The sequence below is a fragment of the Belonocnema kinseyi genome, chromosome 10, assembly GCF_010883055.1.
Source record: "Belonocnema kinseyi isolate 2016_QV_RU_SX_M_011 chromosome 10, B_treatae_v1, whole genome shotgun sequence".
Lineage (NCBI taxonomy): Eukaryota > Metazoa > Arthropoda > Insecta > Hymenoptera > Cynipidae > Belonocnema > Belonocnema kinseyi.
The window spans coordinates 111,027,965-111,041,468 of record NC_046666.1 but is presented as its reverse complement, the minus strand read 5'-3'; positions in this window follow the sequence as shown (position 1 = coordinate 111,041,468).

Genomic DNA, 13,504 nt, shown 5'->3' with positions numbered 1-13,504 from the left:
CTTAGGATATTTTAATAGATTCCAAGGAGTTTTCCATTGATTTTAATAATTTAATATGAGATTTTAAAGGATTTAAAATATTTTAGGGTATTTTTAAAATTGCAAGGAATTTTCAAGAGCATTGCACAATTTCAAAAGATTTTAAAGGATTTTTTATATTTTAGGATGTTTTAAAACATTCCAAACATTTTCAATTAATTTCAATCATTTAAAGCAATACCAAAGAATTTTAATTATGTCCAACTTTTCAGGTTGAAATTGGAACCGCTTTGTTAAAAATGTAGTTTTTTTTGGTTGATGTCTCAATTTAGTTGGAAAACTAAACTAAAAAACTAAACTAACTCAACTTAATTGGAAAATCATTTCAGAAATTGCTAACTTTCGTAACTTACCGACGCGCAACTTGCGCCTTTAAAGTAACTCTTAGGTAATCCGCCAAGAGGGCGCAGTTATCAGCGCATGTTTTTCACATTCTCGTAGTCCATTATCTCGGCAATCTCCCACCTAATCTCTGGCAGCACTAGCACAGCGAGTAGACAACTTCGAACTTCCAGGGATCTGTGGGTAAACCAGATTGCATGATTACCGTCAGAGAAAGTTGAAAGTCAAACTTCTGCTGTAAAACCTAAATGTATCCGTCGATAATCATTATTTGCATAAATAAACTTTTTTCTTCCTTCAAATCTTTGCAAGGCCACAAACGATCCTTTAATATTTATTAACATTTCCCGAAAAAAAATTCGCGTTATTTAAACGTTTATTTTTCAATATAGCTGAAAAAATATTGATCTTAGGGCTGACTTGATCAGCTGTTATACTCATCACATGGCCTTAACTCAAAAAAACTATTTCCGAAAACTTCTGTAATGCTTTCAAGAAAGCATTAACGGCAATTGCATTATCATTACTAGCACCTGTTAAAGCTATCTCAGCTAATTCAATCAGTGTAGCCAGAAATCAGTTGCAACAAACACAAGTGGCTGGATCATACTCCATTTTTCCATCTTCTGCAGCCAATGCCGCAAAGGATTTATGTTGATTACCATTACCTATTGATTCATTAAGCACTATTGATAAGAATGCTTTATATCGTATTCCTGGTTATCTTCTAAACAACATTATGAAAAACAATAAGATCTGTGGTTCTTGCATTGCATCACTCGGTTTTAGGAATTCGGCTAGTTTTGCACATTTCGATGTAGAAAAAATCGTAACCTACAAAGAATATAAAGAAAATTTGCTTTTCTACGTCAACGAAGCTACTTTCGATACTTTCTGGGAAATGTAACAAATATTTAAATCATTGTACCCTGTTGTATAAAAATATGGTACAATGAATATCTATGATTTCTTTTTATCGCGATTCAATTCAGCCAAAAGCAGTCACATTTTGACGTGCCACAATTTAAATGAGAAAATATTTTTTCGATTTTCCTCTTTCGTCTAAGAATTTGTAATGAAGCTTAATCAGAAGAAAAAGATATTGCAAACAAATATGCTAGAAAAAGCATGGATATGCACACAACTTAGCATGCGTACAGGCACCCGGAGATGGAAATATGCGACGCGCACGTGCGCGCACTGTGAATGCACTCTGCAATCTGCTGAAGTAAGTAATATAAATCAATAATTCTTAGTTAATATAGAAAAGAATTTTGAATTTAAAGTTTAAAAAATTGCAAAGAATCATGTTTGATAAAATAATTAGGTACAAAATCCAAAGGTATAAAAATAAAATAAAAGTGTAACTTTATATTATGTTTCTTATGTATGGCTTTGTTTTTTATTATTTAGTTGATAAGGTTAATAAGCCTCATTTCTGCAATGATATGTGCGTCCACATATACTATCTCTTTCAAAGATAATTACAAATATTTATTCACGCAAATTTTCTCGGAAATACACAGCAATCACTACTGGGCATGTGCGAGATAATCCGTTTTTCTAAAACTGGTGCTGCGACACCTGCCGCCGCACTCTCGTAGTTGGCGTAAGACGCTTATTCGCTCGAGTTGTCGTGTTCCTGTGACGGCTTGCGTATTGCCGTCGATTAAACTCGTTGATTTTATAATCCCAGTCGATAAAGAAGAAACTTTCTTTATCGTAAGATACGAGTTAATTTAAATTCGTATGAAAAATTAATAATTGTATTATGAAATTTCTTATCAAACTTATTTAGAATATTAGTATAAACTCTTCAACATTCTCTCTCTCTCTTCTTCTTTAATTTTAGGATAAAATAATTTTCTTCATATACCTAATAAGATAAAATAGTATACATGAAAATGTAGCCTTATTAAAAATCACGTACGCCGGACCTACGTGGTCAGCTTGATACGTTACGGCATTCGTTAGCGAGCTCCTATTGGTCAGGCTCAACGTCAAGGGGTTGCACTTGACTCCGCTACTCTAATGCTACCCTTGCACGTAATCCAAAAATACAAGGTTATAAATATATGTGACTCGGGAAGGAACGGCAGATATCTTTGAATCGTTGATATTAATTGAACCCGCGTCACTCGAGATCTTAAATATTAAATATTATAATTTAGAAAGTAGATTCTAAAATGTATAAGTTCCGCGTAATTTAATGTAGTCGTCAAATCTAGTTTATATCTAACATTAAGTGAAGTTAGATATTGAATTTAGTAGTTAATAATAATAATTAAAAAGTTTATATTAGCTGTTGTGTGTGTGTCCCATGGATTAATGTGTAAAGTTTAGTGAATAAAGTTATTCATTTAAAATGACCTATTAAACTTGTGAGATTCTTCATTTCATCACCTGTGATTAATATAAAGATTCAAATAACCACGGTAGTTGATTTTCAAATCAACGCCAGTCAGCAGCGAACCTTAAGACTAGAAAAGGAATCCACCAATCAAAGAATAATTCTTTATATTATTGGGTGGATCCGAAAGGTAGGACGTAATAGTTCCGTGTGTGCTTTGGACGTTTTTGTTCTTGTATTATTGTGCTTTGATAGTGTTACTTTGTGTACTTTTATCCCTAATTTTTATAATCCAGGGAAAAGTGAAAGAAGGATTATTCGACAGGAATTAAATAATAAAAGGTCTCGTGAAAAAAAAAGTTTGGTAAGTGATTCATATAACCTTAAATTTTTTGTGTTTTCGTGTGTTTGGTTTTAGTTTGTATACACGCGCATACTGACACTATAACTTAAAATTCGAGCGACTTCGGCTGAGAATCGTGATACAAAATTCAATTTTTAGTTTAAACGCAGAATAAAAGCTTGCTCCTCAGATATTAAGCTTATGAATACGGGTAAATAAAGTTTGATGTAAAAAAGTTAACCAATTTTGAGACAATCGATCGAGAATAATGACGCTAGACTTTTAAAGATTTCAAAAATCGGTTTACCGACAGCGATTAAAAGTAAAAATTTTAATTTCTTCGAAAAATAAAAATACGGTTGCGGGAAATGGGAATGCTGAATGAGAATTAAAATTGTTTGATCCAAACAAGTTATTCAGTTCGAAGAAAATAAAATTCTTGTGTGGTAGTGTTGCGGTTAAACAGGCCGTTTTCCGCTTTTTTGCTCTTAACGGTAATTAATTGTGATCATTTACTGGTAGTTTTTTGTATTATCGTTACAACCGAGATTAATGAGGCTCTCGAAATGAAAATTACAAGTATTTTTTACCAATAATCCAATTGATGGTTTGCGATTCATGCCTCGTTTACAGACATGAACTTATTTCATGTTTATATTTTTGTCATTATATTATTGATATGTATATCTATCTTATATTTATATTCTGTACTAATCTCTAATGTCCATGATTTAATCACATTCATAAAAACTGCATCACTTCTTATAGTAGATGAATTTTTCTCATACAAATTTAAACGGCTTGAAAAAGAGAGAGTATTCACGGTGAGTGTCGACTAATTTCAACCCTGAAGGTGCGCTTGCACCTCCCGATTTTCTTTTTATTAGACTTCGGTGATGTGACACAATCATATTGAGCCCAAACATAAAAAATTCGTTAGAGTCATTTTTCAGAAAACCTAATTTTTGATTTATTTAAAGAGGTCAACATAATTTAATTCAAATATGTTAAAAATGAAATTGTAGTGGCTAAAAACATTTCGTTTAGCGTATAAAAAAGGTTTCAGCTGCTGGAAATCATGCGAGAAGTAAAACTGTTCAATAATTATAAAAAATTGAAAAAACATTAGGTTTTTTGGAAATATTTCCTTTTTAATACGTCCGAAGTCCTAATTACGTTTACAAAAATTAAGTTAGAGCCTGCTGAAGTCGTTTTCCATTGAATAATGTTTTATTTTGCTTAACAAATTTTAGTTTTTAGTAAATAACTTTTTTCTGTGCATGGCTGATGAAAGATGCTCCTACATTAATGAAAATAGACTCGATTTCGAGTAAATCTAGAAAACATCAATGCCCTAGCTTTTATAGGGCCGAAATTATGGGGTTTTGAATATGACTCTTTTTAATTGAATTTTGTATAGACAAAAATTTCATATACAACATATTTTCGAATGTGATTCCACTGAAAACAGAAAAAATTTTTTTCCATGTTTCGTTCTCTAGAAATAAGAAGTTAAAAAAAAATATATTAAATAAAATTGAATAAAAAAGGGCCATTTGCAGAAGGCCATAATTTCGAACTTATCAAAGCTAGAGAATTTTTTTTTATTTACTCGAAATTATGTCTACTCTCATTTATTTCTTAGCAGCTTTGATCACCTATGTGTCGAGAAAAGTTAATTCCCGAAATCTACAATTTGTGAAGTGAAACAAAAAATTATTTACTAGAAAACGAATTCCGCAGGCTATAACTCCAGAACTTTCAGAGGTAGAACATTGCTTGTTTATTTTTTGCAGAAAAGTTTCTTTGCTTTAATTTTTGTAAAAGTACTTAGGACTTCGAATATTTTGGAAAGGCAATATTTCCAAAGAACTTATGTTTTTCCAATTGTTCATAATTATTGAACGGTTTTACTTCCCTCAAGATTTCTAGCAATGTTCTGAGCCAATACAATTTCATTTTGAACTTATTTGCATGAAATAACGTTGACTAACCTCTATAACAAATCAAGAATTAAGTTTTCTCAAAAACGGTTCTAAAGATTTTTTTATTCTTGGGCTCAAAATGATTGTGTGACATCACTCAAGTATAATAAAAAGAAAACAGGTTCAGGCACAATTTTAATTTTTTCACTGTATAACAAAAGAAAAAATTGTATGAAAAGTGAATTTTGTGCTTTGTTAAAAAAAAACCCCCGAATTTTTTATGTATACCTCAATAACTGTTGAGCTAATTGAGATATTTGTTACTTTATATTTGATTCTAATAGCGTTTATCGACTTCTTTCAAGATCTGCCAAAAAATTGAAACAAGGTTTTTCTGAAAAAATTGAAAATCGATTTTCTCAAAAACAACTTTAAATTTTTTGGTCAATTTTTTTGAACTCGTACTTTGGCAATAAAAATATCTCAATGAAGATATTCTAAACAAATTTTGTAGCCACAATGATAATTGTTTCTTCTTACAATCGAATTTCATAGTTTTTCTTGGAAACAATGACAGGTGCGACAAAATGTAAAAAAATAAGTTTGCACGTGTCAAAAAGTTCTTAGGGGAGAATGAATTTTCCCGGACGCTCTAATGGTTAAACCTGCATGCTGTTGATAAGGTGCATCTTTTATATTAGTAAAAACTTTTAAAAAATATTTGCAAGAAAAAAAAGGTGGGAGTTTCTAGAAAATATTTTCTATTTTTTTTTCAAGTTTTGAAAACAAAAAATCAATATTTTTTTTGGAGAACCCCACCTTTTTTATTCTTCAAAAAATTTTTTTTTAAGCTTCTACTATTGGAAGAAAGCACACAGGAGCAAACAGCGAAAAATGTCTCGAAAATAAAAGAGATTTGCGGACCTTAGTTTGAGGCAGAAACGAAGGCGCTTATCGACAGCTCGTGGGGAAAGAAATGCTTCCGCTGATTTCGATAGTTCAGATAGTAGCTCCGAGGAAAATGTAATTAACGAAGCACCGCAAATACCAAATCCTTTCGTGTCTGCAATCGATTCACATGAATCTTTCACGGAAGAATCTTCTAGCGAGTCTAGCGAAAGTTCCATTGAGTTGCATAGTGAAGAGGAACCAGAACTAAATGATGTTGTCATAGGGAACGTTAGAGAAGTAGATACAACTGAATCAAGTGCTTCAGAAAATAGCGACGTCGAGATGGAAGTGTTTCAAGATCCGCGTGATCTAAGTAAAAGGATTTTTGAAAAATATTTTTCTTGCAGCAGGCCTGACGCACACTCAAGGAAACACTTTACTGAAAACCTTAAGAGTGGTTCCCTTTAATTTACGCTGCTTACCTAAGGATACTCGAACACTCGTGAACACACCAACAGCTGTTGCAAGCAGGTATATTCAGGAAATTGCAGGCGGAGAATACCTTCGCATTGGATTAAAAAAGACAATGATAAAAAAACTGGAAAGTCTCCCGGAAAACAAATTGCCAGAAGTGATTATAATTGATTTAAGTACAGACAGCTGTAAAGTAGATAAAGGATCGGATCAGTATTAGCCTATTTAATATAGAATTTTCAATATACCAGATCAGAGGGCCATCATTGCTGGTATATTTAAAGGCAAGCACAAGCCCTCAAATCCATTTGACTTTTTCGATCAAGTAGTTCAAGAGATTGTCGAGATACAACAACAAGGTGGAAATTTCATAGCTAATCGTCAATTACCTTTAGAAGTAAGATGCTTTATCGGTGATGCACGTGCAAGAGCATTTGCATTAAATCATTACGGTCATACTGCCTCAAACGGCTGTTCTAAGTGTAGAGTAGAAGGACATCGTTTTGAAGTTCAGGGCCATAAGGGGGCAATGATATTTTTAGGTATTAGACACCCATTAAGAACAGACGAAGATTACGAAATCTCGTAGACGAAGACCATCATAGAGATAGATCTCCTTTGGCTCCGATAGTGCCATTAGTCACACGAGTCCCATTCGAGGCAATGCACTCTGTCTGGATAGGAAATGCGAAGAAAGTTATTTCAGCTCACGTAGATGGAAAGATCGGACACCGAAGGTTAAATGGCAGAAAAATCGACATTGTGAATTCACGAATGATATCGTTAAGAGAATATTGCCCCTCCGAATTCAATCGTCGGCGGCCACGTGAAATCTCGGCGTATTGTCACTTCAAAGCTACTGAATTCAGACAACTCTTACTGTACACTGCACCCGCTGTTTTCAAAAGTATTCTTTCGGAAGATTATTATGAGCACTTCATAATACTCCATTGCATCATGCGACTCTTAGTTTCAGAAGAAAGATCACCAGATTTACATCCTTTCTGTCAAGAGGCTTTGGAAACCTACGTGACATTATGTGAACAACTGTACAGGCAACAATTTATGTCCTACAACAAGTCTTCAAACGAATGTGTGAACTGAATGATGAAAGTTTGCAACCCTTTGATGGCACTACCTACATTCGACCATCAGAACGCCATACGTCTCCTCGAAGGTTTGCATCTCCTCGAAGGTTTGCCTGTCAACCTTTGCCGTTAGTATCACAAAGTGCAAGTTGGAAAAGTCACTTTTGCAACAAATTCGCATGACGTGAAAATCAAATGTTACAGAATTCCGCATTGGAGTGAAGTAGAAGGAGAGAAAGAGAATATTGTATCAAATGAGTGGATTTGTTGTACGTGCCTTACGGCTCTTGTATTTCCGCAAAATTAGAAAATTATTTAATACATTGGACAAGAATTAACTGTCGTGTACATTTCAGTCAAAGAATTGACGTAATTTAAAAGTTATAAAAGAAATTTACAACTATATTAAACAGTATGATAAAATCCTTCTTGTCCATTTGATTTCAGTTTGTCAATATGGCTTATTTAGTAAATTTGAAAGGAGCGGAGAGATCCAATGCCAAAAGAGACATACGAACATCCAGTAGCGGATATGGTTCCTCTGTCAAGGCTAAGCTGAAACGATTGCGAGAAGTTGCTGCGCAAAAATTTCAACAAGAGGTTCAATGCAACATTGGCATGAAAAGCAACAAGTAGGAAGTGCTTCCACGATAAAAAAGACCCGTAAGTCGGAGAACAACACAAAGGCCTTACGGACCATTCTATCACCTGAGACCAAAAAATTGCAAGCTGGTGCGTCTTCTACGACCAATGACACACCTCCGACACACGTATCGAAATGTACTATCTCATGCTTCTCATGTAAATTTTGAAGACAAATACAAAGAAATATTTTAACCAATTTTCCCAATTTGTTTTCATAATATATTTTATGGTTTTGTTTCAGAACAAACCAGCAGAGAACTCTTCTTCCAATTTGAGGGAAAACTATTCAAGGGTCACGAAAGTTCATCAAATACAAGCTTCAACTTCCTTACATAATTCAGCGTTAAAAACAGTCACCGTACTTGGAAAGTAAGTTTTCATTGACGCATCTAATTTACTAACAGATAGCTTAACAGATGTTCTAAAAATACACATTAATTTAATCGAATATTTAATGTATTATGTATTTGTTGTAGTACAAAAAGAGCAGGCACGAGCTTTTCTGAGTCTCAATGAAGTTGCTGTGCCAAAAAGGAAGATCTATGAAGCACAGGGAAAATGTTTACAAGAATGGAAATGAAAGGTACTTGTGAAAATTAATTCTTACTAATTTGAAGGAGACAATATTTTACAAGTACGAGTAATCGTGTTACTTTATCTACTCATTCAAAAGCACATGTAGTTTAATAATTTGTTGCTAAAATTTTGTTAATCTTTTCTTAGATTGGAAATGTAACCTTCGCCCGTCTTGCAGCAAGAAGGATGTACGAAGGATATCTCGATCTTCGACTTTGATGGACTTTGTGCAGACTTGCAGTAAGTTCATTATTAATAAAATTTTCCTGGATATTCTAGGTCGTAATGAATTAAAAAAAAACATGTTTTACTTTATTATCGTTTCAGGATTGCCAAGGAGTAAAACCTTAGGATATTGTTGCAACATGATGCTTTAGCAACAAAGCATGATATTTTAACCAAAAAAGTGAATAAAATATTGAAAATACTCGAAGACCCACAAAAAGAAGCACCATGCAAGGAGACAGTGTATAGACCGATTGAGCGTTTTCCCTTAACAAATGTCAACGGTTCTCTCGAGCTTGATAGTGATACAAAAGAGAGCGAGAAAAAGCGTCAAAAGTTGGTAAAACTTTTTTTTCTGACCGATTTCTTTATTAATAAAATATTGGGAATACTGTTAGGAATACACGTGTAAAATATTTTTATATAATAATTATCTTTTCCGCTTCGACATCTCCTCACCCTAGGTGGAACAAAACTGCGGGATTATTTAAGTTCTGCACTAAAGCAAGTGCTCACCGACAAAGCTGTAACGCACTTTACCTGGCATGAGGCTGGGAAAACTCAAAAGTTTGGCGACACAAGAGTGTCCAACGTCATTTACAGTAAGCTTTTTTATTGTGCATTTAATTTTTTTTGTAGACAATAGTCCTAAGACCTCCAGGTAATAAGCGTTGAATTCAGAAAAGTGAAGAATTTTTATTCTTATGAATATGCGATTTTTCCTTCGTAATTTATTTAAACGTCTTAATGAAATCAAATAAATCTATTTAAATGTGTCATTTGAAATAATTTTAACTCTAGAAAGGCGGACTTGAATTGATTAGAATAAAATTTTCAAAACTTATATTCCGCATGAAGGCATTAAAACCATTTATTACACATATTTTGTGAACTTATTACAAGGAATTAAATAATCTTACAAATTAAACACTTTTGGGGAATAAAAGACATCTCTGTGAGGTTATCTGTCGGTAAAATTACAAGGAATTAAATATATTGAAAATACGTTCTCTTTTGAGGAATAGGAACTTATGCGGCGGCCGCTATGGAAATAGAAGTAAATAAGTTTCTGAGATATCCATTACTGGGTTTACATTCCTATTTATTTTTAATATGACATGTTGAAGAAATTGGTAAATCTTTACAAATATAAAATTATAATTTTTTATTCTTTCAGCATCTGCAATGAAATGTCCATATTTCAAAGGCCCTGACTCTATTTTTGAATACAAAACAGAGATGAGGGAAGTCATACGTATCACGAAAAAGCGGTATCGCAATTCCGCCAAAGATGGGAAAGTGGATAATAAATATGAAAATCTGAGCTACCCAGAACTAATCAAAAACAGTGAATTCGAAGAAGAAGAACAAGAAGAAGGATTAGAGGATCGAACATTATAAATTGGGGAAAAGTAGAGGATTTAGTTAGGACTTTAGGATTTAGTTATATTTCTATTTCGATTTTAGGATTTAGTTTTTAATTCAATTAAAATTTTTTGATATTCTACATATTAAAATTACGATAACTTACATATCACAGGCGTATAAAATAGAGAGTATATTAGAGTTAGACAGAGTTTTCTTAAATGTAGATAATTAGCCGTAACCTTAGTTTAAATTTTAAGGTAAAATTTAAGAAGTTGAACTTAGATAAAAATCGAATTAGAACTCCTGTTTCACGTCGAACACTAAAGTTAGCGTATGCAATTTCTGAAAATGAACTAAAGAATCAAATGACAAAATTTAGACAACCACCATCGAATGTCTCTATTGAAATTAACAAAAATAGCAAAAAGAGAATAAAAAATGAGAAGGCAACCAACCATGTCTTCCTTTCTTCTTTCTTTCGTGTTTTTAATTATATTATTTCTAAATCACAATACAAGAACATTTACAATGTTTATCAGAGTAGATACTTTATTTAGTCATTTGAAAACAATAAAATTAAAAGAAGACGAAAGAAAGAAGGGGATTTGATGGGAGGCCTTCTTTTTTTTCCTCTTTTTTTACTTTTTGTGTGTTTTTTTTTGTAAATTGCAATAAAGATTTTATGACAAGTTCTCTGAATTTGGTCGTGGGATTCATTGTCTTATTTTCAGAAAGTTGCTTATATTGTAGTCAGGTTCGTGCCGGATGCTTTTCTGAAAAAATAGCCAAAAAGGCTAATTTTTTTAAAATTCCGACATGATAAAGCGAACCTGACACGTATTTAGATTCAGCGACACTAAAAAACGTACAAGAATGGTCTTCTGGTCATTCAATATTTTTAAGGGACATTTGTATGCGATTTATTATTCGGCGGTTTTGTGCAATTTCATTTATTTTTAATTCTAAATGTTTTCATTTTACATTTTAATAATAAAAATTAAAAATTAAATCTTGCTTATTCTTTCCTTTATTATAAACAAAAGAATTTTAAGAACCTACTTACACGCGCACTGGGTGCTTGCTCCACGCGCGCACGTACGTGTAGGCACGACGGGCCGGGCGTATGCCCCTCCATGGATGACACATCGGCGTGTTGATTTGCGCGCACGTCGTGCGTGAAAATATACACGCCGTGCCTGCGCCATGGGCACATGGTGCGCTAAAATTGCTATCTGGGCTGTTTTGAAAAATATTACTTTAATATAATATTTATTTAGGTCATCTCTAGAATTAAATTAAATTTATTTTTATTTGAAATATTTTAATCAAAAGGTGTTGTAGAAAAGGTCGTAACCTCAAAATTAATTTTCTTTACTTCATAAACAATACAATTAGAACTTATTCTCCTATGTTTAGTGTCATTTTATTTTATTTTTCGTGAAAATTGAAAATTTGTAGTATAAAATTTGATTTAGCCAATTTATTGATTCATATTTTAAAATTCAAGTAATCAAAAAATTATTTTTTACATTTAAATAACTTAGTAGGACGATGGTCGTCGGGACTAAAGCGTAGGCTTTAGACCCACTCCGTCAGATTGCGGGTTCGATTCCCGCCTCGCACTCTGGAAGAGCCTCGGCGGCCCATGTGAAGCACACTAGCCTAGCAAGGGAGTTGTTCATCTCCGGAGAGTCGTGGGACCGTTACCTCTAGAGAAAAATGTTTTCTCTAAGTACTTAAAGCTGTTTCACTCGGTGGTTCGGAACCCAACTTAAACTGTAGGACACATTAGAAGCTTCCATTTAAATAATTTGCAAGGATCAAATCTAAAATATTAGTATTATTATTCTACTTACTATCTATTATATGTTACAGTCTTTATCAAACAGCTTCAATTAATACTATTTTTTTAATGTGTGCCTAAAAAAAATTCTTCACTTTTCAAATATTCTTCTTTATGATATCTACATTATTATTTTTATTATATTTTTTTACTATTTTATCAGTGCCTGAACATCAAATTTGACTTGAACGTCGCGCCAATTTCAAAAAATCTGATTCCGCTTTCACGGCACCAATCAGAAGCGGAATAAGCGGTTACACAACTCTCCAGGTAGAGTTCAGGTTTCTCACCAAGTCAACAATATTATAAACGTAGATGCGGTAGGGCACTATAAAGATGAGTATGTGCATCCACCATAGGGATAGAAAGTCGAAACAATAAGTCGACTTTCGACTTTACCATCGACTTTGAACTTTTCGACTTTCAAAGTCAATTAATCGAGACGTTAAGTCGACTTTGGTCGACTTTCTCGACTTTTTTGTACCGCAGATTTTTTTATTTATAGTTACATCCTACAATAGTTTGTGCTAAAAGTCAATTTTTTTCACGGTCAAGAGTGAGGTGACTAAATTTTTCAGAGAATGGTGAGAGTAGATTTTTTTATTTATTTAATTCTTATTGTAATGTATTCTGCGGAAAAAATGTCAATTTTTTTAATTTCATTTTTTTAACTTCTTGACGAAAATTTTCTTTTATTTTTCGTCCCTTGGCTTTAATACACAAGGAATTGAAAAAGATGAAAAAATTGTTAACTTATATAGTTAATGGTTATAAACAAATTTTATTAACAAATACTTGACATTAGGGGTTAGTCCTCTTCAAAGTATAATTCTGCTCTGAAATCGCTTGCTTTTATCGTTAGGAAGATACGTTAACATTCAAATTTAGGATTAAATGTTATTTGTTCATTTTATAAAGACGAATGTCGATTACTTCTTACTACAATTTGTTTATAACAATTAACTATGGAAGTTAAGAATTTAAAAAAAAATTTATACCCCTGTGCATTGAATCCAAGGGACGAGAAGTATAAGAAAATTTTTGTCTAGATAATAAAAAATGAAATTAAGAAAATCGACATTTTTTCGCTATTTGCACTTAAATAATAAATAACGAAACAAACAAATAAACAATCTACTCTCATTATTTTCTGAAAAATGTAGTCCTAAATTAAAAAAATCTAAAATCGGTATATAATTGGGTTCTAAATGTCATTTTTAACCTCGTTTTTCGATTTCACCCCACTATGCTCGTCCCTCATTTAACCACACTGTGCACAGGCATGGACAAGTAGCAGCCTTGCACGGGATTGGTTCGCGCATTGTGTTCGTGTGGGACATGCGCGGATAGTTTGACCAAAGATATTAGGTTCTAGATACGGCATAGTGGGGACGG